The following is a 27441-nucleotide window of genomic DNA, read 5'->3' as shown; positions in this document are numbered from 1 at the left end:
ATGCATCTCAGAGTCTAAGCCACACACGCGCGTAACCGAATTCAGCTTTGACTAGCTTAAGTAAACAGTCTCCTCTCAGCTCTTAGTTTCATCTTGCTTCTACTCCCAAGCCAAACACAGGTCTCTGGTTTCTGATTCCGAATCAAAAATTATTTAATGAGCATCGACTATGTATCAGGTACTATGCTGAGAGGTGCTATGTATCAGGCACCCATTTTAGTTTAAAAAATTCCCCTCCCCTCAAAAAAGATTTAAAACCACATCTTCTCTTTTTAAATTATCGGTGTCCTTTCTAACACACCACCGCTGCCATTCTGCGGCACACGAGTCAAGTAGGCCATTGCTTACTGGCCCTCCAGGGGCTGCGCTGCCGGTTTCCCTAAAACACATCTTCCCAACAACTCTTTGACATCTGACACTCCTGGCTGAGTTGCTACTAATTTCTACACCCAGTATCCCCTTGAACTCAATCCTCAATATCTAGACACTCAAGCATTTATTCAACAGATATCCGTTGAACACCTACTATGTATCAGGCGACCAATCCCATCCCAAAGTGTTTACAGTGTCAGGGAGGAGGCCGAGGTCAATAAAAATCACACAAATAATTGTACAATTACAGCTGTGCTAAGAGACAGCAAGCAGATGCATAAGTTACTGAGGCAGCATGTCTGTAACAGGGAGGCCTGAACTACATACCCCCTCCTCTCCATGTGCCATGGTGCCATCTGTACAGTCTTTCTCCTTTTGGTTTAGTTCTGTTATATTTTACTTCTGGTTGAACTATTTAATCAAATATTTTCATAGTCAAAAAAATGGGTGCTGCTGCCGCTTACTCACTTCAGTCGTGTCCGACTCTGTGCAACCCTATGGACTGCAGCCTGCCAGGATGCTCCAGGCAAGAGTACTAGAGTGGGTTGCTGTGACCTCCTCCAGGGGATCTTCCCAACCCAGAGATCGAACTCGGGTCTCCAGCATTGCAGGCAGATTCTTTACCACTGAGCCACCAGGGAAGCCCCTGGCAGGGATGGGGGAGGCTCAAATACACGAAAGGAAAAAAAATAATGTTTCCAGACACTACATAGAGTACAATCCAATTTTTTTTTAAGTAATGTATTGATACGAAGGGAAAACATCTGGAGAATTAACCATGATTATATTTGCATGATGGGATTTCACTAGATTTTTGCCCTTTATGCAGGAGTGGGTCTACATTTTGTGTATGCTGAAGCTTAAACAATATGGGGGCGTGCTCTGGAAAAAATAACATTATATTAAATTTATAAAATAGGAAAATTATAAAAGTACTTAGAGTGCTTTAGAAGAAGCCTGTGTAAGTAGAAATCTGAAGCTTAAGCTTTTTTAGTATCACAGATAACCCAGCCAAAACAATCTTAAAAAAGAACAAAACAGGAGGTACCGCATTCTCTGACTCAAACTATAATTTAGAAAACTACAGTGATCAAAACAGTATGGTACGGGCACAAAAACAGATACAGAGCAAAGGAATTGAATAGAGAGGCCAGAAATGAACTCACACCTATATGGGCAATTAACCTATGACAAAGGAAGCAAGAATATACAATGGGGAAAAGACGGCCTCACACCACATATAAACTCAAAATGGATTAAAGACCAAAATGTAAGACCTGCAACCATAAAACTTCTAGAAGAAAACACAGGCAGTCTGCTCTTTGACATTGGTCTTTGCAATATTTTTTCTGGATATGTCTCCTCAGGAAAGGGAAACAAAAGCAAAAACAAACAAATGGGACTATATCATACTCAAAAGCTTTTGCACAGCAAAGAAAACTACCAACAAAAGGAAAAGGCTGCCTACTGAATGGGAGGAGATATTTGCAAATGATAGATCTGACAAGGAGTTAATATCCAAAATATACAAAGAACTCACAATACAACCCAACATAAAAAACAAACAACCCAATGGAAAAATGGACAGGGGACCTGAGTAGATTTTCTTCCTATAAAGAAGACAGATGGCCAATAGACACATGAAAAGATGCACATCACTAATCTCCAGGGAAACACAATCAGAACCACAATGAGGGGAGTTTCCTGGCATCACCATGGTTAGGACTCCACATTTTTCACTGCTGTGGCCCAGGTTCAATCCCTGGTTGGGAAAATAGATCCAACAAGTCATGCAGTGCAGCCAAAAACAAACAAACAAACAAAAAAACAGAGTGAGAATCACTTCACACCTGACAGAATGGCTGTTATCAAGAAAGACAGCATAACAAGTGTTGGCCAGGGTGCTGAGAAAAGAGCCTCGTGCACCGTTGGTAGGAAGGTACTTTGGTACAGACACTGTGGAAGTGGTACATGGTGGCGGTGTAGTCGCTAAGTTGGGTCCAACTCGTGAGACCATGTGGACTGTAGCCTGCCAGGCTCCTTTGTCCACAGAATTTCCCAGGCAAGGATCGTGGAGTAGGTTGCTATTTCCTTCTCCAGGGGATCTTCCTGACCCAGGGATCAAATCAGAGTCTCCTGCACTGCAGGTGGTTTCTTTACCAACCGAGCCACCAGGGAAGTCCATGGAAAACAGTATATGGTTTCCTCAAAGAAAAGCAGAATTACCATTAGATTCAGAAATTCCATTTCTAGGCACTTATCCAAAGACAATTAAAATGTACCTCTATGTTAAATGCTAAATTATTTACAGTAGGTAAGATATGGAAGCAATCTAAGTGCCCATCAATAGATGAATGGATAAAGGATATGTGGTATGCACACACACACACACAGAGGAATATTTCTCCGCCATGAAAAAGAATAAAATCTTGCTATGCAACAACACGGATGGACTGAAAGGGTATTATGCTAAGAGAAATGAGTCAGGCAGAGAAAGACAAATGCTGTATGATTTCATCTATATGGGTAATCTAAGAAACACGTGAACAAACACAACCAAACAGAAACAGAGTCATAGATACAGAGAACAAACAGGTTTTTGCCAGAGAGGAGGAGGTTGGGAGGAGGTAAGAAAAAGATGGGAGATAAAGAGGTACATTTCAGTTACAAAATAAATGTCACAGGAATAAAATGTAGTGTGGCGAATACAGTCAATAATTGTGTAATAACTATGTATGGTGACAGATGACAACTAGACTTTTCGTGGTGATCATTTTGTACTGTATAGAAATAACAAATCACTATGCTGTACTCTTGACAGTCCCTTGGACTGCAAGGAGATCCAACCAGTCCATTCTAAAGGAGATCAGCCCTGGGTGTTCTTTGGAAGGAATGATGCTAAAGCTGAAACTCCAATACTTTGGCCACCTCATGCGAAGAGTTGACTCATTGGAAAAGACTCTGATGCTGGGAGGGATTGGGGGCAGGAGGAGAAGGGGACAACAGAGGATGAGATGGCTGGATGGCATCACCGACTCGATGGACATGAGTTTGAGTGAACTCCGGGAGTTGGTGATGGACACGGAGGCCTGGCGTGCTGCGATTCATGGAGTCGCAAAGAGTTGGACACAACTGAGCTACTGAACTGAACTGAACTGATGCTGTATACCAGGAAGTAACAGTGCTGTGGGTCAGTTATTTCAAAAACAAAGTCATAGAAAAAAAGATCAGCCACATCAGATATATGTGACTACCAAAGGTGGGGGTGGGAAGGGGAATTAGATGAATGTAGTCAAAAGGTACAAATTCCTGCTGCTGCCGATCATTCAGTTGTGTCCAACTCTTTGCGATCCCATGGACTGTAGCCTGCCAGGCTCCTCTATCCATGGGATTCTCCGAGAAAGAATACTGGAGTGGGGTGTCATTTACTCCTCCAGGGGGATCTTCCCAGACCAGGGATTGAACCCACATCTCTTACCTCTCCCGTGGTTATAAGATACATATGTACTAGGGATGTAACACTACAACATCATAAAGATAATTAACTGCTGTACATTATAAATGAAGGTTGTTAGGAGAATCCCAATAGTTCTCATCATGAAGAAAAAAATGTTTTTTCTATTTCTTTAATGTTGTATCTATATGAAATGATGGATGCTCACTAAACATATTGTGTTAATCATTTCACGATATATGTAAGTTGTACAACAATCATTATGTTGCACACCTTAAACTTAAAAAAAAAAAGATGTAATAAAAACAGACCCATATGTACGAGACCTTTGCTGGACCCTAAAGTCTCAAGCACTGTACTATTTCTTCCCTCCCCTTGTGGATCAATGTCTTAAAGGATGAGTTTCTATCCACTAAACACCTTGTCATCTGCAACCCTGATCGAAACTGCTCTGCTAAGTTATGCCCTTTAAATAAATCCACTTCTGTTGTAATGTGATTTCTAATGAAGTGTGCAGAGCAGCCCAGTCTCTCCAAAGCACATCCTCATGCAAATTCTCACGTACTCCTCTGAACAATCTGGGAAGAAAAGCAAGCAATATGTTCCCAATTCTGACCTTCCACTTTCCTAACTGAGCTTCCTGTTGAAAACCCTTCATCCCTGCCTTTCATCCCAACCACATTCCATTGGGTGACTTCTTTTTCCTACTACCCAGCCACAGGCATCCCCTCTGCACACTTTAGCAACACTGTCCTCCTGCAACTGACCTTCTCTAACTTGGTGGGAAAAGGCAGTGTCAAGGTCACTAAAGGGCGGGTACACAGGCTAGACAGACTGGGGAATGGCCATGTCTTATTTTTATATGCCACCCCAGTAAATAGCCCTGGATCTGGGACTGTGAGCCATAGAATGGGGGCTTCGAGGGGTGGGAGGCAGGGGAATGGAGAAGTTTACGTTTAATGGGTACAGAGTTTCAGTTTGGGAAGATGAAAAAGTTCGGGAAATGGGTGATGGTGATGGTTGTACAATAATGTGAATTCTATGAATTAATTATACACTTAAAAACAGTTCAAATGGTAAGTTTTATGTGTATTTTACCACACACACAAACTAAATAATAATATTAAATTTTCAAGGTCACTGTGAAGACTAGATAGAATATACTGTTTGTCATTCAGTTCAGTTCAGTTCAGTCGCTCAGTCGTGTCCGACTCTTTGCGACCCCATGAATCGCAGCATGCCAGGCCTCCCTGTCCATAACCAACTCCCAGAGTTCACCCAAACTCACGTCCATCGAGTCAGGGATGCCATCCAGACATCTCATCCTCTGTCGTCCCCTTCTCCTCCTGCCCCCAATCCCTCCCAGCATCAGAGTCTTTTCCAATGAGTCAACTCTTCCCATGAGGTGGCCAAAGTACTGGAGTTTCAGCTTTAGCATCATTCCTTCCAAAGAACACCCAGGGCTGATCTCCTTCAGGATGGACTGGTTGGATCTCCTTGCAGTCCAAGGGACTCCCAAGAGTCTTCTCCAACACCACATTTCAAAAGCATCAATTCTTCGGCGCTCAGCTTTCTTCACAGTCCAACTCTCACATCCATACATGACCACTGGAAAAACCGTAGCCTTGACTTTACGGACCTTTGTTGGCAAAGTAATGTCTCTGCTTTTGAATATGCTCTCTAGGTTGGTCATAACTTTCCTTCCAAGGAGTAAGCGTCTTTTAATTTCATGGCTGCAGTCACCATCTGCAGTGATTTTGGAGCCCCAAAAAATAAAGTCTGAAACTGTTTCCACTGTTTCCCCATCTATTTCCCATGAAGTGATGGGACCAGATGCCATGATCGTAGTTTTCTGAATGTTGTCATTAGCATGTGCTTAATCAACAGTACCCAAGGTTACTGACATTTTCAGCTTAGTCCAGTGTATCTAAACTTCCTCTCATGCACATGCTCAGATGCTCAGTTGTGTCTGGCTCTTTACGACCCCATGGAGTACAGCCCAGCAGGCTCCTCTGTCCATGGGATTCTCTCAGCAAGAATACTGAAGTAGGGTGCCATTTCCTTCTCCAGGGGATCTTCTGACCCAGGGATCAAACCCACGTCTCTTATGTCTCCTGCACTGGAAATAGTACATCTTCCCAAGTGGTACCACTAGCACCACCTGGGAAACCCTCTGAGTATTTTCCACTGGAATTTTCTTTTTTGGGAGGGTGGGGGGCCACATCAGGCAGCATGCGGGATCTTAGTTCCCCAACCAGGGATCGAACCCAGGCCCCTTGCAGTGGAAGCACAAAGTCCTAACCACTGGACTGCCAGGGAAGTCCCTAAAATTAACCATTTTAAAGTATATAATTCAGTAGCATTAAATACATTTATAGTGTTGTATAACCATCACCACTATCTATTTCCAAAATGTTTTCATCACCCCAGACAAAACCTTGATACTCAGTAAGAAGTCACTTCCCTCTTGCTCCATCCCTCCAGCCTCAGGCAACCATTAATCTGCTTTTGGTCTCTATGGATTTACCTATTCCAGATATTTCATACGAATGGAATTATACAATATGTGGCCTTTTGAGCCTGGCTTCTTTCACTTAAATCTTCAAGATTCATCCATGCTGTAGCATGTGACAGTACATCATTGCTTATGGCTGAATAACACTGCATCGCATAGATAAAACCACATTGTTCATCCATTCATGGGTTTAAGGGCATTTGGATCGATTCCACCTTTGGGCTCCTGTGAATAAAGCTGCTATGAACATCCCGATACAAGTTTTTATCTAAATACATGTTTTCAATTCTTTCAGGTATATACCTGAGAGTGGAATTTCTGGGTTATATGGTAATTCTGTATTTAATTTATCAGGAAATCTTCAGATCCCATTTTAAAGTGGTTAAGACTCTGCACTTCCATGGCAGGGGACACAAGTTTGATCCCTGGTTGGGAAACTAAGATCCCGCAAGCCAAGTAATGAGGTGGAAAAAAAAAACTTAAGTGGGGATAAGGATAGCACTTACTTCATAACATTTTTAATTTTTTTATTGCAGTATAGTTGGTTTACAGTGTTGTGCAGGGATTTACAATCTCTGCTGTGCAGCAAAGTGACTCAGTTATACACGTACAGACATCCTTTTATTTGTATTATTTTTTATTACGGCTTATCATGGGATATTGATTACAGCTTCCTGTGCTATACAGTAGGCCCTTGTTGTTTATCCATTCTAAATGTAATAGTTTGCATCTAGCAACCCCACCTCATAGCATTTTGGCGAAGATTATTTGAGATAATGCATATAAAACCTTAGAACAATTTCTGGCACATAGTAAACATGCCTTAATTATTAGTCTTATCGGCTATGGATGGATGAGTGGGTATGTGGGTAGGCAGATAGATGGCTAGAAGGAAGGGTGGGACTGAGTCTAGGGTCTATTTTCACACTGCAAATTACTAGGAATTGGGTCACTGCCGGGAGCCAGCACAGGAGTTCCCACCCATGACAAAGGTAATGCAGAGAGGATCTGACATGCAAAGGTGAATCAGAACTCGAGAGGCCCCCTGGACCTGCCCGAGCATCTACCCCAAAACCAAAATCTGTCTGTTTTACTATTTCACGACTTTCACCAACTCTTCTGACATTAACAGGGGGCTATCCCCAACCACCTTTCTCTGAAGAAAATCAACTTAGAGCTCTAGTTAATAAGTCTCCTGGGCATAATAGGAGTGTTTCAATTCAAACCCCTCTGATGACTTTCTAGCTTGCCTGACAGGTTTGTTCGGACTCCTGCAGCTACGCATGTGATTGTTTACAGCCTCCCAACCGCGAGAGGCACGGGAAGCTTAAGATATTCTAACAATGTAGAGCTTCTCAGAGAGTTAAAATTGTTAGAATAGAACTAGTAGAGGATTTCTTTGTTGAGCTAATGCTTGCTGCCAAGTTTCCATATCCCTTACCTACTGTGTCCCTGGGAGTGTATTGATTAATATAGTTGGTATATAGAAATGTAAGTAGTAGCTTTAATGTTTGTAACCTTGGACCCTTGAGTTAATTCTTTTCTTGTTATAGCCCACCACACTTTTGCCCTATAGGAATGCAACTTTATCTAATGCTTTCAGAGGGTGGCGCCTGACTTTAGAATAATCACCTTTAGAGAAAATAAGTTTTTTGATTGACTAACCATTATTCAGAAGAAAGGGTCATAAAATGTTAACAGGCCTCCTGGCCAGAAGATGATGTAAATCACCTAAAGCCTTTGCATATAAGTTTGCAGAAAGAAAGCCTGGCTTCGCTAAGGGTCAAGGACTGCTGACCTTGCATGACTATACACCCCCTATTATCCTCTATGCACAACTTAAGGTATAAAAACTACTTTGGAAAATAAAGTTGTGGGCCATGCTCATCAAGCTTGGTCTCCCCATGTCGTTCTTTCTTGTTTCCTTTTCTGTCCTTTTCTTCTCTGTTCTTCCTTCAGGATGACTAATTTGGAGCGCGGGGGCCCTCTGAGACCACTTATTTGCCCGGGCTTATAAGACCCACTCGAGAAGATGCCTAAGGTGGGGCACTTTCCACGATTTGAGAGGGCATCTGTGGCCTCTGTGGTCAGTGCAAACCTGATGTCACAGGTTTTATTGGCTTTCTACGAAAACCAGTTAGTTCAAGCCTCTGTCTCTGCTTTGCTATCCTTTCACCAATGCCATCCTCCCGAGGGAATCCCTGGATCCAACCGGGGCTGGACCCCGGCAGGTCACATTTATTTTTTTTCAAATGCATTCCATTAGGCAAGGGTGCACATTATAATAGATTATAGTTAATAAATTTAAGGAAGTCCCCTTTTATTACTTTTTTCCCAGTAACTTTGCTGAAAATAAAGGCTTCTTCTCTCACACTCACCCAGTCTCCAAGGGTCAGACTCTAAGTGTATAGAAATAACTATTGGGTTGGCCAAAACTTTCATTCGGGCTTTTTGCAATGTTTTGTGGAAAACCTGGATGAACTTTTTGGCCAATCCAGTATTTTATTCATTTTCCTTGCATATTGATGATTATTTCTAGTTTGTTTCATGTCTCATAAATGGCAAAACAGAGTATGGATTTAAGATCAGCAGCTCTTAAACGCAAATACTAAGGCACTTTTAAAAGAAGTTCAGGGACTCCCTGGTGGTCCAGTGGCTAAGACTTCACACTCTCAATGCAGGGGGCCTGGGTTCAATCCCCGGTCAGGGAACTAGATCCCACATGCCACAGCTGAGACTCGGTGCAGCAAAATAAATAAATAAATGTTTTTTTAAAAAATAAGTTCAAGTAGGAGTGATTAACATTGTGTTAATAAGCCCTAGTCATACACGGTCATTTCACGAGGAAATAAAATTCCACATTGTTAATAACACAACTTTATATATATCAAAAGGCTTCCCTGGTGGCTCAGACAGTAAAGAATCTGCCTGCAATGTGGGAGACCCACGTTAAATCCCTGAGTTGGAAAGATCCCCTACAGAAGGGAATGACAACCCACTCTAGTATTCTTGCCTGGAGAATCTCATGGACAGAGGAGCCTGGCGGGCTACAGTCCACAGGTTCACAAAGAGTCAGACACATCTGAGTGACTAACACACACCCCTATAAAAGGAGCTAGAAAAACAAGGATTACATTTCTCCCCCAATTTTTCTCTTTTTTCCAGACTTCAAAATTTCCAGAAATTTTATGACCTCAAGGCCATCATTTTATTTATTTTAGTGAAATATATTTCCTGTGTTGCAAAAGTATCTGACCCATTCAGTTTAGCTGAGCTCACTCTGTGTCTGCTTTCTCCTTGGTATGTGTGTGAGTGTGTATTAGTCACTCAGACGTGTTCAACTCTTCGCGACCCCATGGACTGTAGCCCGCCAGGCTCCTCTGTTCATGCGATTCTCCAGCCAAGAATACTGGAGTGGGTTGCTACTCCCTTCTCCAGGGGATCTTCCCAACCCAGGGATCGAACCCGGGTTTCCTGCATTGGAGGCAAATTCTTTACTGTCTGAGCCACCAGGGAAGACCTTCTTCCTTGGTACATGCAGTAAAGGGATCTGACGTCTAGGTCTCCCTGCTGTCGTAGATTCTAGAAATAGATGAACATGTTGGTAGAGATGGTGGCATTTTGTTTTGATCTCTCTTCTCAAACACTAATACGCTCTGACTTCCGTACCTGGCTGTGTGCCTATTGCATGAATATCGAGGCCTGTCTCTGGTTCATCTCCAAAGGTGCTGCTTCTCATCTGACATTCCCTGTCCCTCCTACTCCTGTTTACCTTCTGCTCCCACAGCTGAATTTCTGAGCACAATTCACCACCATGGAAACCCTACTGACCAGATTGGCAACAATGAAAAACACTGATGCATACTTACGAGACTCTATGGAAATGGGTGCCGTTTATGAGGTGTAATTGATGCAGGCTTTTCACAGGGCAATTGGGTGGCTTCTATAAAATATGAAACTCATATACCTTTCAACAGACTTATTCTACTTCTAGAAATCTCCTTCTAGAAATGTATTTGAGCAAGTACTCAAGGCTATCTTTCAAAGATGTTCAGAGCAGAACTATTTAGAGTAGTGAAAAATTACAAAGAAACTTAAAGTACATTAATCAGGTTGTTGTATTTTCTGATAGTTCTACTTCCTTATACTGCGCTGAAATCTGCTCACCAGCACTTCCTGGGTCAAAGATTCCCCTCCCCAGGGCGTCACAAAGCAAGTATAAGCTAGGGTCATGTCATTAATCATGAGGGTGTAGCCTATATAGGCCATGGGTTCAAAGTTGGGATAGATAATCTGAATTTTCTGGATTACCAGAATTTTCAGAGGCTCAGTCCATAGCACAAGATCTCAAAACAAGTCACCAATGGTTACAATACATTATAGTCTCAGAAATATAAAAACATCTACAGCTATCAAATTATTTACTTGGTCACTCTCATCACAGTGTTTGTTACTCATGAAGTGAACTGTTTACTACATTGACTGCTTCCTTATTAAGCAAAGACGATGCAGGTTTCTTAAGCTTTCTTGAATGTAGACTTGATATTATGCCTCAGCTCCTATCTTTTATCTGCAGCAAGTGGCTGTCAACTCTTTGTTGAAATCACACACACACGAACACACACACACACATGCAGATCAAAACCGGGTGGAACTGCTGTGAAATGTTCTCATCCTACACTTAGAGAACAACTAGGGTAGATTATTAAAAAGAATACTGGAAAAGTAGAAAAGACTCAGAGCCTTCTGGTTAAAAATGGAGATGTTCCCCTACACACAAGAACTGAAGACCTTCCCTTCAAGTTAGCAATTATTCTCAAGAAGAGGAAAAATGGAAAGAACTTTTCAACTTCCTGACCTTACCTGGTATAAGCATTGTTCTTGTTATGAATCATGGAGCCAGTGTGCTGGCCAAGGATTGGAAAGGGGAGGGCTCTGCTCATTTACCCAGAATAGTGATTTGCCTTTAAAATATATATATCTGTAGAAAAAGAGATTTCCATAAGATTTACATAGGAGACTCTAGACATTGGCAAGGGATTTTTCTGAAGACCGTTTGTCAAGTGAAAGTCGCTCAGTCATGTCTGACTCTTTGTGACCCCTTGGACAATACAGTCCATGGAATTCTCCAGACCAGAATACTAGAGTGAGTATTCTTTCCCTTCTCCAGGGGCTCAAACCCAGGTCTCCTGCATTGCAGGCGGATTCTTTACCGGCTGAGCCACAAGGGAAGCCCAAGAATACTGGAGTGAGTAGCCCATCCCTTCTCCAGTGGATCTTCCCAACCCAGGAACTGAACTGGAGTCTCCTGCATTGCACATGGATTCTTTACCAACTGAGCTATCAGGGAAGCCCAAAGACCTCTTAGTTGCCCTTATTCACTATTGAGAATACTGATAGGGACAGAGTAAAGAGACAAAGTTGGTAATTAAATAGTTAATCCCACTAGGGGATTATAAGTCAAGAAAAAAGTATGGGAGACCCTTGTAAGTTAATGATCACTCAAGAAAGCAGGTTTGCTTAACCACAAAACCAAGCAGGGCTGCTTAGCAACAAAACCACACAGGAGAAGCATGAGACATGCCCCCTGACAGTAAAACCATGGTGGCACGAGACCCACATCTTGCCCAGTGAGCCTGGTAAGTTAATGACCCCTAGGACATGCTCTCTGCACACATAAAAAAAAAAAACAATAATTTATGGAAAGGTAACATTTCAAAGTGCAAGATCCTCAGTGTACTGAGATCCGAGATAATTTTTCCATAGGGTCACGACAGTCATAGTGCCAGTCTTAGTGTCTTGACCATGTAGGGACAAAAAAACTCCCCCACCTGACATAGAGGAGGAGCTGACGATGGAAGCATGACATCTACTCAAGAATGAGGAAGAAAGTGGTTTTCTCCCTTTCTGACTTCTCCTTTGATTATAAAACTGTAGCCCACTAAGTTCTTGGGGTGGGGCACCTTCTCGCCTGGCCACTTATAAGCCTCACAAGCATCCTGTTCTAATAAATTACTTCTATCACTTTGCCTCTCACTGAATTCTTTCTGCACTGAGACCTAAAGGACTGGAGCTCCTTGGAGTCCCTCAGAATGCCATGTAGCATTTTCAATATCACATAGCGTTTCTCAAAATTATGTCATAAATTAAGTAAAAAAAAATTCAAGTTAAGGACTTCTGTAACTGAGCAGGACCCTATGGGGCCTTCCCAGGACAGACCTCTCTGCCACATCCTCTGCTTCAGCTCCTCTCTAAGGTACCTAGATAACAGTATCTGATGCACATTTCCTGAGTTGTTTTGCAGATACTAAGTGAAAGTGAAAGTGAAGTCGCTCAGTCGTGTCTGACTCCTTGCGACCCCATGGACTGTAGCCCACCAGGCTCCTCCGTCCGTGGGATTCTCCAGGCATGAATACTGGAGTGGGTTGCTGTTTCCTTCTCCAGGAGATCTTCCCAACCCAGGGATCAAACCCGGGTCTCCCGCATTGCAGGCAGATGCTACTAAAACCCCCACCAAATGAAAGACGTTAACTACCTGATGACCACGAGCACAGAGCCCCCAGGCCTACTGAACCTAAGGACTGATAACGTTAACCCTGTGACTCCACCCTGTTACCTCATCAGAGAACTGTGTGCCAGCTGATCACATACCCTGGGTCACCCCTTCCTCGCCTTGCCTTTAAAAAATGCTTGGCTGAAACCCATTAGGGAGTTCAGGTGTTTTGAGAACTAGCCACCCTGGACTCCTTGCTTGATGCCCTGCAATAAACACAGCACTTTCCTTCACCACAACCCAGTGTCAGTAGATTGGTTTCAATGCATGGATGAGTGGACCCAAGTTTGGTTCTGTAACACTTCCACTGCATTCTTTTGATAATGCTTATGTAATGGTCATTGGTTAATTTTCTCAGCCAATTACTCATTTCACGAATCTGGGTGGGCAGCAAGGACCACTTCCCAGTACAAAAGCTAAAAATGTCCAATACTCACTTTTCCAGGTTCTTAGGCTCAGGTATGTGACCTGGAGCAATCAGCTGCATTTGCTTAGAATGTGGAGGACTGGAGCTGCGGATGGGGAAGACTCTTTACATGGTGCACTTCAAAGCAATGGCAGCAGTAGCTCGTGTCCGTCCAGCTGTGCCACTGGAACCAGTGTGGCACCCAACATCCGATGCCAGCTGTGTCTTTCATGCGGGGTGAAGCAACGAGCATGCAGCAGAGACAATGAGGCTCTTTTTGCCTACCTGGCTCTGTAATTTTGGTGTACTTCTAACTGCCTGGTCTCCCTTGGTTTCTGCTTATTTCCTTCCAGTGATCTTGTAATCTACCATGACATTGTGATATATTAAGAAATACATATATTTGGTCTTCCTCCCCAGCTCCCGGCACTGAGCTCCTAAAACCCCTGAAATTTCCTGAGCGATAGGTGTGAGAGGAGTATCTTTTGCTATTCTTAATAAGCCTCTTTCAACTGTACTTGAGTTTATGCAAATGAAGTTATTCTTAGAGGATGAGGACTGGTCACCAGCGGAAACAACCACGTGATTAGAGGGTTGGGACTTTCAGTCCCCCACCTCTGGGATGGGAAGAAGTGCTCGAAACCGAGTTTAGTCATCGGTGGTCAATAATTTAATCCATCATCCCTATATAATTGAATCTCCATATAAATTCTAAACAAATGGGTTTGGAGAGCTTCCAGGTTAGGTGAACAGTTCAAGGTGCTGGGAGGGTGATGCATTTAAGAAGGTGTGGAGGCTCTACGTCCCTTCCCACATACCTTGCCCCACGCATCTCTTCCATTTGGCTGCTCCTGAGTTGTAGTCTTTATAATAAACTGATAATAGTAGGCAATGTCTTGCCCTGAGTTCAGTGAGCTGCTCTAGCAAATTATGGAACCCAAGGAGGGAGGTGACAGAAACGCTGAAATTATAACCATTTAGTCAAAAGCCCTGGAAGCCTAGGCTTGCAACTGCATCTGAAATAGGGAGCAGCTTTGTGGGACTGAGCCCTTAATCTGCAGGGTAGTCAGCGTCAGAATTGCTTGACATGGAAAACCCACACATTTGGTGTCAGAAGTGTGAGTACTATTAGAGGTCCACTCTATCTCACAATCTCTGTGATCTTCCAACAGGAGGCTGACACAGTTTTGTTGCTGTATTCCTCAAGCCCAGAAAGTTCCTGATGCATCAAAGGTGTTCAGAAAATACTTGTATCTGAGTAAAAAGTAAGCAAACTCTCTGCAACTTTGATGTATTAGTAAATCTACAATTGTTCCAAAATACAGTTTATTTAAAAGAATACTGGAAGGAGAGAGGGAAGGAGAGAAGAATTCCCTGTACACCATATTAACTAAGAGTTTTGGTTACTTCTCTTATACCAAGAAGCACTTCCCCTCTTCCTTTTCCTCCGCACACCCCCTCCTCCCCATCGTCATCATTCTGCCATCACTGAGCCTTCACTGAGCCCTGCAGAGCTACCATGCTGTATTGGTTACAAAGGGGGCTGTCACCTGTCTTCAGGGAGCACTATTCCTTGTGCTTGGCACTGTGAAGACTCGAGTTCTACTCCCCTCAATATCTTACAGTATTATTGTAAGAATCAAATGAAATTCTAAGAGTTGCCATAATGGTAAGCACTTAGTGTGTGCCAGGTTCTATGCCAAACACTTTAAGAGCACGCTCTCCTTTACTTCTTACAACAGTCTTGTAAGTTGGGATACTAACGTCCCCAGTTTATGGATAAGGTAAGTCAGGCTTCCCGAGCACCTTGCTCACGGTCATAGAGCTGGTGAGAAGAAGGCTGGAGCAGGAGACTTGAAGGCGTCTGACTCCAAAGGCCCCGTGCATTCCTCTGCCTTGTGATTCCCATGTAACAAGCGTGCAAGAAGTGTGCATAGTTTTGAGTATTTTCATCCCATCCTTCCCTCTTTCCTCCTCCCACTTCCTCCTCCAGCTCTCCGATCAGATCCCGACTAGACTCTGAGAGTTCCCAGATGGGAGCTGTAGAAGAACTGGCAAACGGGGCTGGGAACAGCCACCACTCCCATTACTGCTGCAAGGAGTCAAGATGGAGAAAGACGTCCAGGAAAGAAAAAGGATGTGATTCTCTGAGAACCCGAGGACTAAGTCAGGCTCACCTTCCCTTCTTCACCTCACCCAGGAGAGCACTGCCAAGGCCACCAACCTTAGGACAACTCCTCTTTGACAGAGAGGCTTTCGATCACTAAGCTGTGCTGCTTTCCCAGCTGCATGCGAACAAGTAGGTTTCAGACATCTGAATTGTTTTTTTAAACAGCCGGCCCCACCCATTCATTGGTACCAGGCGGGCCCTTGCAGAGGCTGAGCCCAGCCTTGATGTGGCCGGGGTGTCCAGAAGGCTGGGCAACAGACTATGCTGGGTGTACCCAATTGCTGCCCAGCTGGGCCTGGTGGGGAGGCTTTGGGTGATGTTGCTAGGCAACCTGGGTAATTGGAGAGGCCACAGATTGGGCTTCTGGGCCACAGAGACGAACAGCCTCCTTCATCACACTGCAGACCATCATTATGCCTCATTCCAGAGTCCTGCAGCAATCTCTCTGTGGTTATAGCCTGAAAGAGGGCTTTTTTAGCTACAGAAATTAAGAACCAGCCTTTCCAATTTATGGGTTTGTGGTTGTGGTTGTTTTCTTTTCGCTACATCTCCAAGAATACACTTGAAATAAATAGGTAAAAGATTTTAAAACAAAATAGAAAGTACCGTCACAAATCCCCTTTTCCAAAAGTATTCCTTACTCCTAAAGCAAAGCACACTTGCCCTCAATTGTGAGGGCACCTAAGGTAGGGATGCTCTTCTTCCTGAGGTCTCTGCATGCCCACTATGTGTTCAAAGATTCTTCTTTGCAATCCCACAACTGTGGCTGTGCTTCAAGGTAGGGGGACCAAGACTCTGGTCATGTACAAGACCTCTCAGTGGAATAATTTCCTTGTGTCTCTCCCATTCAAAGACTATCATGACTGCCCCTTCCCAATCCACAGAACCACTTTCACTTGTGGGGTTTTTAGTTTGTTTTTTGTTTTTGTTTCATTCGGCCGTGCCTCAAGGCTTGCAGAATCTTAGTTGCCTGCACAGGGATCAAACTTAGGCCCACAGCAGTAAAAGTTCTGAGTCCTAACCACTGGACCATCAGGGAATCCTCATCACTTGTGGTATTTTGATGAATCCTCCTAGCTGCCTTGCAGAGAAGGTGATGCACCCCACTCCAGTACTCTTGCCTGGCAAATCCCATGGGTGGAGGAGCCTGGTAGGCTGCAGTCCATGGGGTTGCGAAGAGTTGGACATGACTGATCAACTTCCCTTTCACTTTTCACTTTCATCCATTGGAGAAGGAAATAACAGCCCACTCCAGTGTTCTTGCCTGGAGAATCCCAGGGACGGGGGAGCCTGGTGGGCTGCCGTCTATGGGGTCACACAGAGTCAGACACGACCGAAGTGACTTAGCAGCAGCAGCAGCAGCTGCCTTGTGAAGAAGACACCATTTTTATTCCCGTTTTACAGATGAATTACTAAGGCAAAAAGAGGTACCTGTGATTGCACATCAAAAGCAAAGCCAGAGCACTGTCCCATTCTTGAGGCTAGATCCTGAGCCACTCCACTATTAATATACCCACTGCTTCCCCACAGAGCTATTTAAGTACTCTATTATAACATTTTTGTTCTCTATTATAATAAATAATAGTAATAATAATAATATATAAAGACCAAAGCTTTATGTTGTATCTCATACTGTCCTCAACACATTTTCCTTGTTGATTGTGATCAGACTTTCAAAGTTGCCTCATGCACACTAAGAAATAGAATATGGAAGAAGTCCCAAAGACAGACACACTATTTAACTAGGCTAATGACCTAGCCCACCAGAGCACAGAGCTAAAGGAAAACTCCCAGATGGTGCCAGTGGTAAAGAACCCACCTGCCAATGCAGGAGACCTAAGAGGCACAAGTTTGATCCCTGTGTTGGGAAGATCCCCTGGAGGAGGAAATGGCAACCCACTCTAGTACTCTTGCCTGGAGAATGCCATGGACAGAGAAGCCTTGCGGGCTACAGTTCATGGGGTCACACAGAGTCAGACACGACTGAAGTGACTTAGCATGCAGCACGCAATGACCTAGCCCACCAGAGCACAGCGCTGAAAGAAAACTCCCAACGTCCTTAATTCAAGGAGTTGGCTCTGTTTGATAACATTATGATACTATTTCAGTCCCTTCAGTAAGGAGGCAGAATCCCTGCTCTCAATAGGTATTTGTAGGTATTCTTCAAAAAGGCTTTCACTGCCTCATCTTCAATGTTTCTTAAATAATGGTCCATTGATGATAACCAACTGTGCTGCTTTGCACGGGACTCGGCATATGTGATTTAGGGTGCTAAAATTAGGACGGCCCTGGGCACGCCAAGGACAGCTGGTCACCCTGACATAAACCAGCTACAGAATCATCTGAACAAGTCAAGTGGAGATGGCTGGTTCTAATCCTAGGGCAGTGGTTCTTAACCCTGGCTACACATCAGAATTGTCTGAGGAGATTGTAAAGCAGTATTAATGTCTGAGCTCACCTCTGATCAGTTGAACTAAGGCCTCTGGAGCTAGGGCCTGGGCATTGGAATTTTTTGATGTGCAGCTAAGATTGAAACCCCCTGCCCTAGAAATTTGGATTCTGGGCTGGGGTCTTGCCCAGGAATCTGCCTGTCTTTGTAACAGCTCCCTAGGGGATTCTCATGTACACTATGATTTGATAACCAATGAATTCTTACGTGATGTGTGAATTTATTGGACAACATACCCTGAATGCCTTGTATATGCTATACTCTGGAAACATACAAAAAAAACAAAAACAAAACCACCTCCTATTCCCCAGGCCCTCTTTATTCCTCAGTGGAGAACAAAGACCTATAAATTCTTCCAACACAGTATACAGTAGTCTCCCCTTATCCACAGCAATACATTCCAAGTCCCCAGGGAATATCTGAATCTGTGGGTAGCTCCAAATTTTATCCATACAATGGTTTTTCCTATACACACATACCTATGGTAAAGTTTAATTTATAAATTAAACATTAACAATAATAACTAATAATAAAATAGAATTAAAACAATATTCTGTAATAAAAGTTGTGTGAATGTTGTCATCTCTCTCTCTCTCTCCAAATCTTATTGCACAAATTTAAAGCTGTTTCCATCTTAACTGAGCACTTGTCATACATTGTGGCTGTAACTTTTGCAGTTTGAGGTGACATAGCAAACCTAGATAAATTTTTTTTCCTTCTTCACAATTTCATAGATGATTCATTTTTATCTTAGCAGCCTCAGAATGCAATTTTTTTTTCTTACCATTTTTTGTTGTTGTTGTTGTTGTTGGTCACACCATGTGACTTGTGGAATCTTAGTTCCCTGACCAGGACTCGAACTTGTGCCCCCTACAGTGGAAACACAGAGTCCTCACCATTGAACCACCAGGGAAGTTCCCTTTTTTCTTTCCTTATTAAGTCAAGAAGTTTCACCTTTTCACTTAAAGGAAGCGCCTCACAGCTTATCTACAGCATATCCAAATTGCCAGCATTATTACCCTTGTGTTTTGGGGCCATTAGCAAGTTAAATAACGGTGACTTTGGCATACCTCAACTGATAACCAAGACTGCAGCTAGATGACTGGGCAGGATACACTAGACAAAGAAATGATTCATGTCCCAGGCCAGATGGAGCAGGACAGCTTGAGATTTCATCAAACTACTCAGAAGAGTGCACAACTCAAAATTTATGAATTGTTCATTTCTGGAATTTTCCACTTAATATTTTCAAACCAGGGTTGACTTCAGGTAACTGAAACCGGGGAAAGCAAAACCTCGGGTAAGAAGAGGGCGCTACTGAACTGTGGTTTAGATTTTCAAGTGGGTCAGTCTCATCAGGGCAGCTGTGGTTATTCCGTTTCCAGAAGCCCAGTGTGGTAGATTAAAGACGGAGCATATTACTTGCTGTTTCTCCACTAAAAGGTGGTTTTGTTTCCCCACCTTGAATCTGGGCCAGACCTGTGACTAGTTTTGACTGATAGCATGAGGCAGAAGTAGTGCCAGATACCTCCAAGGCCAGGCCTGCCGAGATCTGCAGCCCTACTTCTGTTCCTCTTGGAATGTCCCCTGTTTGAGATCTGACATCATATAAGAAGAATGACCTCCGCTGAGGAGTGATTTGTTATATAGCAATAGTTACCAGAGCCCCTCATCAGAACCAGAGGACGGCATGACATTCCACACCATTCTGCCTTCCCTTTAACACCATTCATGTTCACACCCCCTCAGCTGAGTAGACAGCAGCTGTCTCACCTGAAAGAGCCTCTCAGTTAATCTCCATCTCTGTTTCCATTCCTGCCCCCCTTCCAAAACAAAACACAATCAACTGTCTGCTTAAAAATCCTTCAGTGGGGGGCTTTCCTGCTGGTCCAGTGGTTAGGAGTCCACCTTGCAAGGCAGGGGACACTGTTCAATCCTTGGCCTGGGAGCATCTCACATGCCCTGGAGCAACTGGGCCTATGCGTCACAACTACTGAGCCCTTGTGTGGCTTCTACTGACGCCCGCTCACTAGAGTCCATGCTCTGCAACAAGAGAAGCCACCTCAATGAGAAGTCCCCACAAAGCAACTAGAGAGTAGCCCCTGCTCACTGCAACTAAAGAAAGCCCACGCACAGCAACAAACACCCAGCACAGCCAAAATACACAAATAAATAAAACCCTTCAGTGTTTCCCATTCTCTTCAAGGTAAATACAGGATCCTTGGCATGGTTGGTAAATCCTGCACCACCTAGCTCCAGCCTTCTTTTAACCTCCTACTACTCTCCCAACATCTCTGTGCTGCAACCACAGGGGCTTCTTTCTGTCTCAAGCACACACCAAGCTCTCTCCTATCTCAAGGTCTTTGCACTTGCTGTTCCCTCTACCCTAATCCTTTCTCCTCCCCACCCTCCACCCCCCAAACCCCAGCACATACACTCAAGGCTAGCTCTTTTTCTGGCCTCTCTGTAGTGGCAGCCCAACCTCTGCCCACCCCATATACTCTATCACATCCCCCTTCTAACTCACTTTCAGCACTTAACTATCCAAAAACACCTGGTTTGGGAATTTCCCTGGTGGTCTGCTGCTGCTGCTGCTAAGTCACTTCAGTTGTGTCCGACTCTGTGTGACCCCATAGATGGCAGCCCACCAGGCCCCTACCGTCCCAGGGATTCTCCAGGCAAGAACACTGGAGTGGGTTGCCATTTCCTCCTCCAATGCATGAAAGTGAAAGTGAAGTTGCCCAGTTGTGTCCGACTCTTAGCGACCCCATGGACTGCAGCCTACCAGGCTCCTCCATCCATGGGATTTTCCAGGCAAGAGTACTGGAGTGGGTTGCCATTGCCTTGGTTAATAATCTGCCTTCCAATGCAGGGTACATGGGTTCAAGCCCTGGGCAGGGAACTAAGGTTCCACATTGGTTGGTTGGTTGGTTGGTTTAGTCACTAAGTCGTGTCCAACTCTTTCAACTCCCTGACTGTCACCCACCAGGCTCCTCTGTCCATGGGATTTTCCAGGCAAGAATACTAGAGTGGATTGCCATTTCCTTCTCCAGGGCATCTTCCCGATCCAGGAATCGAACCCAGGTCTACTGCATTGCAGGCAGATTCTTTACTGACTGGGCTATGAGGGAAGATTCCACGTGCCACAGGGCAACTAAGCCCGTATGCCACAACTACAGAGCCTACACACTGCAGCTACTGAGCCAGAGCTCTGGAGCCCATGTGCGCAACAAATTGAAGCTCACATGCTACGATCAATATTGATCCCGCATGCCACAAAGAAGATCTCCGGTATGACAACTAAGACTCAATGTTGCTGCCGTTGTTGTTTTCAATCGCTAAGTTGTGTCCAGCTCTTTGCAACCCCATGGACTGAAGCATGCAAGCCAGGCTTCCCTGTCCTTCACTATTTCCTGGCATTTATTCAAATTCATGTCCGTTGAGTTGGTAATGCTATCTAACCATCTCATCCTCTACCACTCTCTTCTCCTTTCACTGCCTAAGATTTGATGTAGTCAAATAAATATGTAAAAATAAAAATCTGGTTTGTTTATCTGTTGTCTGTCTCTTTCTACTAGAATATAAGCTCCAGGAAAGTAGGAAATTTTCTTTTTTATCCTATCTAATGGTGCTTACTGTTTGCTGAATAAACCACTAAGTGAGTAGAAGAAGGAAGAAGGGGGAAATTTGGAAAGAACACTGAATTGCTACACTCAGAAAACCCTGGTTCTTGCTCCAATTCTGCCCCCTGCTTATCTCCAGACGAGCCACTTCACCTCACCTGATCAGTCCCCCCTGTGATGCCCCTGGACAATGATGTTGTGTGTGCCACACACCTGCAGTGTTCACATTTGTTGCTCATGAAGCCCCATAAGAATTTCAGACAAGCTATGTTACTCTCATACATTTTTAAGTCAACAATAAATTATTTCTCACAAATTAAAATCAGTTGCAAGATAGAACTTTCTAGCATAGTCTTTATTAGAGACATGCTTTAGATATGTCTTCCTCTAAACCTTGGAGCTACAGATTTAGCTTGCTCAGTTTATGGAAAATGTCTGCCATATAATCCAATTGTCAAAACCAGTCCTCACTGTCAAATCGATCAGCCAAACCAGAATAATCTTGTCTGTAAGAGAATCCGCCTTCATTCTTTTCTTCCTTGTTACCTCTAATTAATTTTTTACTGAGGTATAGTTGACTTGTGGTACTATGTTAGTTTCAGGTGTACAACATAGTAATTCAAAATTTTTATAGGTTATACTCCATTTAAAGCTGTTATAAAATATTGGCCATTTTCCTTGTGCTATATAAGATATCCTTGTAGCTTGTTTATTTTACACATAGTAGCCTGAACCTCTCAGTCTCCTACTCCTATCTTGCCCCATCTCTTTCTCTCTCCCCACTGGTAACCACTAGTTTTGGTCTCACTGAGTGCCTAGCAATTCTAGCTCCCACCCTGCACTAGGCCTTTTCATGAGCATCTCTGTCTGTTAGAACATCTTCCCTTCCCAATTTGTTCTCCTGGCCAAGTCTTAACACACCCTCCAAGACTCTGTCCTAACATTTCCTCTGCAAAGCCTTATTAAGCCTCTACTAGGCACCTGCCATTGTGCTAAGCAAGGGATACAGTAACTAATGAAGCAGACATGGAAGAATTAGGGTACCACTGTCTTCTTTGTATTATCACTGTCTCCTCCACAAGGCTGTGAAAGCCCTGAAGATAGGACGTGTTTTACTCATCTTTTAAAGTTATTTATTTATTTATGTTCAGCTGTGCTGGGTCTTCGTTGCTGCATGGGCTGTTCTCTAGTTGTGCTGTGCAGGCTTCTCACTGCGGTGGCTTCTCCTGTTGTAAAGCATGGGATTTAGGGTGAGTGGGCTTCAGTACTTGCAGCTCCCAGGCTCTAGAGCATAGGCTCAATAATTGTGGCTGCTCCACAGCATGTGGGATCTTCCCAGATCAGGAATCGAACCCGTGTATCCTGCATTGGCAGGCGTATTCTTCACCACTGAGTCACCAGGGAAGACCTATTTTATTCATCTTTGAATCCCTATTATGGAACCCACAGAACGAATCAGATTATGTTTGTTGAATTAACTTACTCACAAAAAATTCCTCGAACATTTCTGTATCAGGAACATACAGGGTGCTCACTATAAGCTGTGAACATATACATAGGATCAACAGAGCACGTGACTGAATGAATGAAGTACGAATGAGTGACTGAATGAACAAATCAGGGAAGGACTGGGTTCTTTCCCACTTGGATGAAGCAGCCCAGAGCAGGAGATGTACTGATGTACGGCAAGTGAGAAGCCAGTGTCTAGGAAGCTGGGAGAAGGCTGATGGCCTTTTGTTCTTTCTGATACACAGAAATTTGAAGAACAATAAGGATTTGAACAAAGTGTGGAATCCAAAGTCTGACCTAGATTTGAATTCTGGATCCACTACTTATTATGAGCCATGTGACCTTAGGCAAATCCCTTTGTTTTTGTATCTTCGTGTATATTCTTGTTCTCAACTGTAAAATGGGGCTAAGGATAATATAATAGGGTTATGATTAAATGAGATTACGCATTTAAAAGGCTGTAACCTGAGGCCAAGGGAACATTTCATTCAAAGATGGGCTCGATAAAGGACAGAAATGGTATGGACCTAACAGAAGCAGAAGATATTAAGAAGAGATGGCAAGAATACACAGAAGAACTGTACAAAAAAGATCTTCATGACCCAGATAATCACGATGGTGTGATCACTGACCTAGAGCCAGACATCCTGGAATGTGAAGTCAAGTGGGCCTTAGAAAGCATCACTATGAACAAAGCTAGTGGAGGTGATGGAATTCCAGTTGAGCTATTTCAAATCCTGGAAGATGAGGCTGTGAAAGTGCTGCACTCAATATGCCAGCACATTTGGAAAACTCAGCAGTGGCCACAGGACTGGAAAAGGTCAGTTTTCATTCCAATCCCAAAGAAAGGCAATGCCAAAGAATGCTCAAACTACCACACAATTGCACTCATCTCACATGCTAGTAAAGTAATGCTCAAAATTCTCCAAGCCATGCTTCAGCAATATGTGAACCGTGAACTTCCTGATGTTCAAGCTGGTTTTAGAGAAGGCAGAGGAACCAGAGATCAAATTGCCAACATCCACTGGATCATGGAAAAAGCAAGAGAGTTCCAGAAAAACATCTATTTCTGCTTTATTGACTATGCCAAAGCCTTTGATTGTGTGGATCACAATAAACTGGAAAATTCTGAAAGAGATGGGACTACCAGACCGGCTGACCTGCCTCTTGAGAAATCTGTATGCAGGTCAGGAAGCAACTGTTAGCAACTAACTAACTGTTAGTCCAGTTAGAACTGGACATGGAACAATAGACTGGTTCCAAATAGGAAAAGGAGTACGTCAAAGCTGTATATTGTCACCCTGCTTATTTAACTTCTATGCAGAGTACATCATGAGAAACGCTGGACTGGAAGAAACACAAGCTGGAATCAAGATTGCCAGGAGAAATATCAATAACCTCAGATATGCAGATGACACCACCTTTATGGCAGAAAGTAAAGAGGAACTAAAAAGCGCTTGATGAAAGTGAAAGTGGAGAGTGAAAAAGTTGGCTTAAAGTTCAACATTCAGAAAACAAAGATCATGGCATCAGGTCCCATCACTTCATGGGAAATAGATGGGGAAACAGTGTCAAACTTTATTTTTGGGGGCTCCAAAATCACTGCAGATGGTGACTGCAGCCATGAAATTAAAGGACGCTTACTCCTTGGAAGGAAAGTTATGACCAACCTAAATAGCATATTCAAAAGCAGAGACATTACTTTGCCAACAAAGGTTCGTCTAGTCAAGGCTATGGTTTTTCCTGTGGTCATGTATGGATGTGAGAGTTGGACTGTGAAGAAGGCTGAGCGCCAAAGAATTGATGCTTTAGAAGTGTGGTGTTGGAGAAGACTCTTGAGAGTCCCTTGGACTGCAAGGAGATCCAACCAGTCCATTCTGAAGGAGATCAGCCCTGGGATTTCTTTGGAAGGGATGATGCTGAAGCTGAAACTCCAGTACTTTGGCCACCTCATGTGAAGAGTTGACTCATTGGAAAAGACTCTGATGCTGGGAGGGATTGGGGGCAGGAGGAGAAGGGGACGACAGAGGATGAGATGGCTGGATGGCATCACTCACTCGATGGACATGAGTTTGGGTGAACTCCGGGAGTTGGTGACGGACAGGGAGGCCTGGCATGCTGTGATTCATGGGGTTGCAAAGAGTCGGACACGACTGAGCGACTGAACTGAACTGAACCGAACCTGAGGCCAGGCAGAGTTGGTGGTAGGAACTGATGGTTCCCATCACTGACTCTAAGTATGCAAATTCAGAAACACAGCGGGAGAGCCTTCCTTTCCTTCCAGCTAGAGGTCCCAGCCCTGATTGCTGTTCTAACCTCAAACGGCAGGAGGCGCTTTCCCTATTCAGCCCCTCCCTTCACCGCCTGCCCCTTCACTCCCAGCTCAGTGTTTACAGGTCGGCCCAAGTGCCTTCAAGGCCAAGGGTGTCTGCTACATCTTTACAAGATAGAGAGGGGAGGGTGGCAGTTACGGCGGGTCATGGCAGGAAACAGGCCAAAGAAGCACAGGTGTTTCTGGAGCCGGCCTTGCTGTGTGCCCGGCACTGGGCTTGGTGTTTGATATGTATCATCTCATGTCCATGGAGTCCCAACAACAAAACAACAGCTCATGTCCTCTTTATAACAATACTATTTAGAGCTAAGGAAACTGACCTTCAGGAAGAGGTGGGATATCAATCCAAATGCCTCTCTAAGACTCAAAAATGTTTCCACTCTGCCACGCTGGCCACCTGCTTACAGATGATCACCATACATTTGTGAAATAAATTTCAGTTCTCTTATTCCCAGGAAGAGCGAAACTGTGCGTCCCACGCCTAACTTCACCCCTGCCCCACCCCATCCCCCCACCCCCCGCGGAGAATCATGAATAAAGAATAAAAAGTAACATATTAAGGAGTGAACAGAATCCTTCAGACACGCATACCAGGAAGGAGGAAACAACCTCGGAGACTTGCTGGGCAGGAAGCAGCCAGAGACTGTCCGGCCCTGGCTGTGGTCTCCCGGGGCAGAGGTCTAGGGAGGACTAGGATCTGGCTCAGTTGGAGGGAGGAGAGAAATGTGGGACTGGAGTTGGGGACAGGTTACTGAGGAGAACGGGATGAAGGAGGAGAAAGAAGGCGAGAGATTGACCAGGGCTCAGAGGGGCAAGTTGGCATTACCTGGTCCTCCCACCATCGGGGAGAGGGGTGAGTCAGAGACAGCCCCCTGACTCCTGGCCCAACCTGCTGCCAACTTTTAAAATGAAAGTGGCAGGAGCGGACACTCCTGAAGCCTCCTCCGAAGGAGGTTGCTAAGGGAGCACTCCTCGGTCGGCCCTGGGCCTCGGGCGCTCCCCACCCCCGACCCGCCCGACAGAGGGACCCGGTCGACGGCTCCCACCGCCCTCACCAGAGCCCGCAGCTTACCTGGGGGAGGCCAAGGTGCGTCCCAGGCAGGACAGGCTGCTCCCTGCCAAGGGGCTGCCTCAGGTATCCTGAAGTTCCCGCCCTGCCAGACACTCCTAGGTCGCTCCTCAAATTAAAATCCTCCGCACAGTTTCCCGCTCGCCCAGCCCCGGGGGAGGGAGCCCGAGGAAATTCCCTCCCAGCCCTAAGAGGGCCTGGGCCGGGCCAGCCAGCTCGGCAACCTCAGCCCTGGGCTGGCTCTGGATGAATGAGCCCTTCCGCTCCGCCTGTCTGGGTTTGGGCCAGCGAGCCCGCGACCGCCCCTTTGCTCTTTCTCCTTGGCCCTGGCCCTGAACTCCGATCCTCTTCCTAGTCCTACCCTCCCAGGTCTCTTGCTCTGTTCTCAGCTGTCTGGAGAGACCTCAGCCAGAGGACTCCCTTCTTTTCCCACCTTCTTATTTCCTGATTCCTTGTCAAAAAGATGCTGGAGAGCAAGAGAGCTTATTGATGCATCCCACAGGGGTCCGCGCCCCAAGACCCAGAGCAAGACAGAGCCAGATAGACAATGGATGGAGGGGGGAAGGGGGTCTAAGGAAAACACAGTCTTCCCTCCTGTGTTTTTTCTTTACTCACATAGGAATACCATCCAACACTTCTGACACCAGTTGTGTGGGTTTAACCCACCCCAAACAATTCTGCAATAGCAGCTGGGTGTCCTCCAGTTTAACTCAGTTCTGACACAATCTACCTGAAGTGAATGTCAGATGCCCCAGGTGAAGGGCTCAAACTGCTACCCACTTTAGAAGCCAGTTGCAAGAAGTAGGTCCCCAGGTCACCCATAACTTTCGTCCAACTTAGCTACACATCAGAGGTTCCTGTGTTCCCTTCCTGAGATCTAGGGTGAGGTCTGGATGGTTACCAAGCACAGGAGTGTGTGTCCTCGTGGAGCTGGGATGCAACACCCTACCCGTAGGTGGATGCGTTTACCAACCTGGAAAGTCCCTGAA

At 44.6% G+C, this 27441-nt stretch overlaps 1 protein-coding gene across 1 annotated transcript in view; it reads right to left on the bottom strand.

Moving 5' to 3' along the window:
* The window catches only part of RHBDL2 (rhomboid like 2), a 58560-nt gene extending 32010 nt beyond the window's left edge, over window positions 1-26550 (bottom strand). Inside the window, exon 1 of the mRNA XM_055586329.1 lies at window positions 26456-26550. The gene's annotated coding sequence lies outside the window, so the exon portion shown is untranslated. The remainder of the gene's footprint in view (window positions 1-26455) is intronic.
* Window positions 26551-27441: the final 891 nt, after the last annotated feature.

The sequence above is a fragment of the Bubalus kerabau genome, chromosome 6 (genome assembly GCF_029407905.1).
Source record: "Bubalus kerabau isolate K-KA32 ecotype Philippines breed swamp buffalo chromosome 6, PCC_UOA_SB_1v2, whole genome shotgun sequence".
Taxonomy (NCBI): domain Eukaryota; kingdom Metazoa; phylum Chordata; class Mammalia; order Artiodactyla; family Bovidae; genus Bubalus; species Bubalus kerabau.
Note: the sequence above shows the minus strand (reverse complement) of the source record. Positions and strands in the feature narration are given on the sequence as shown.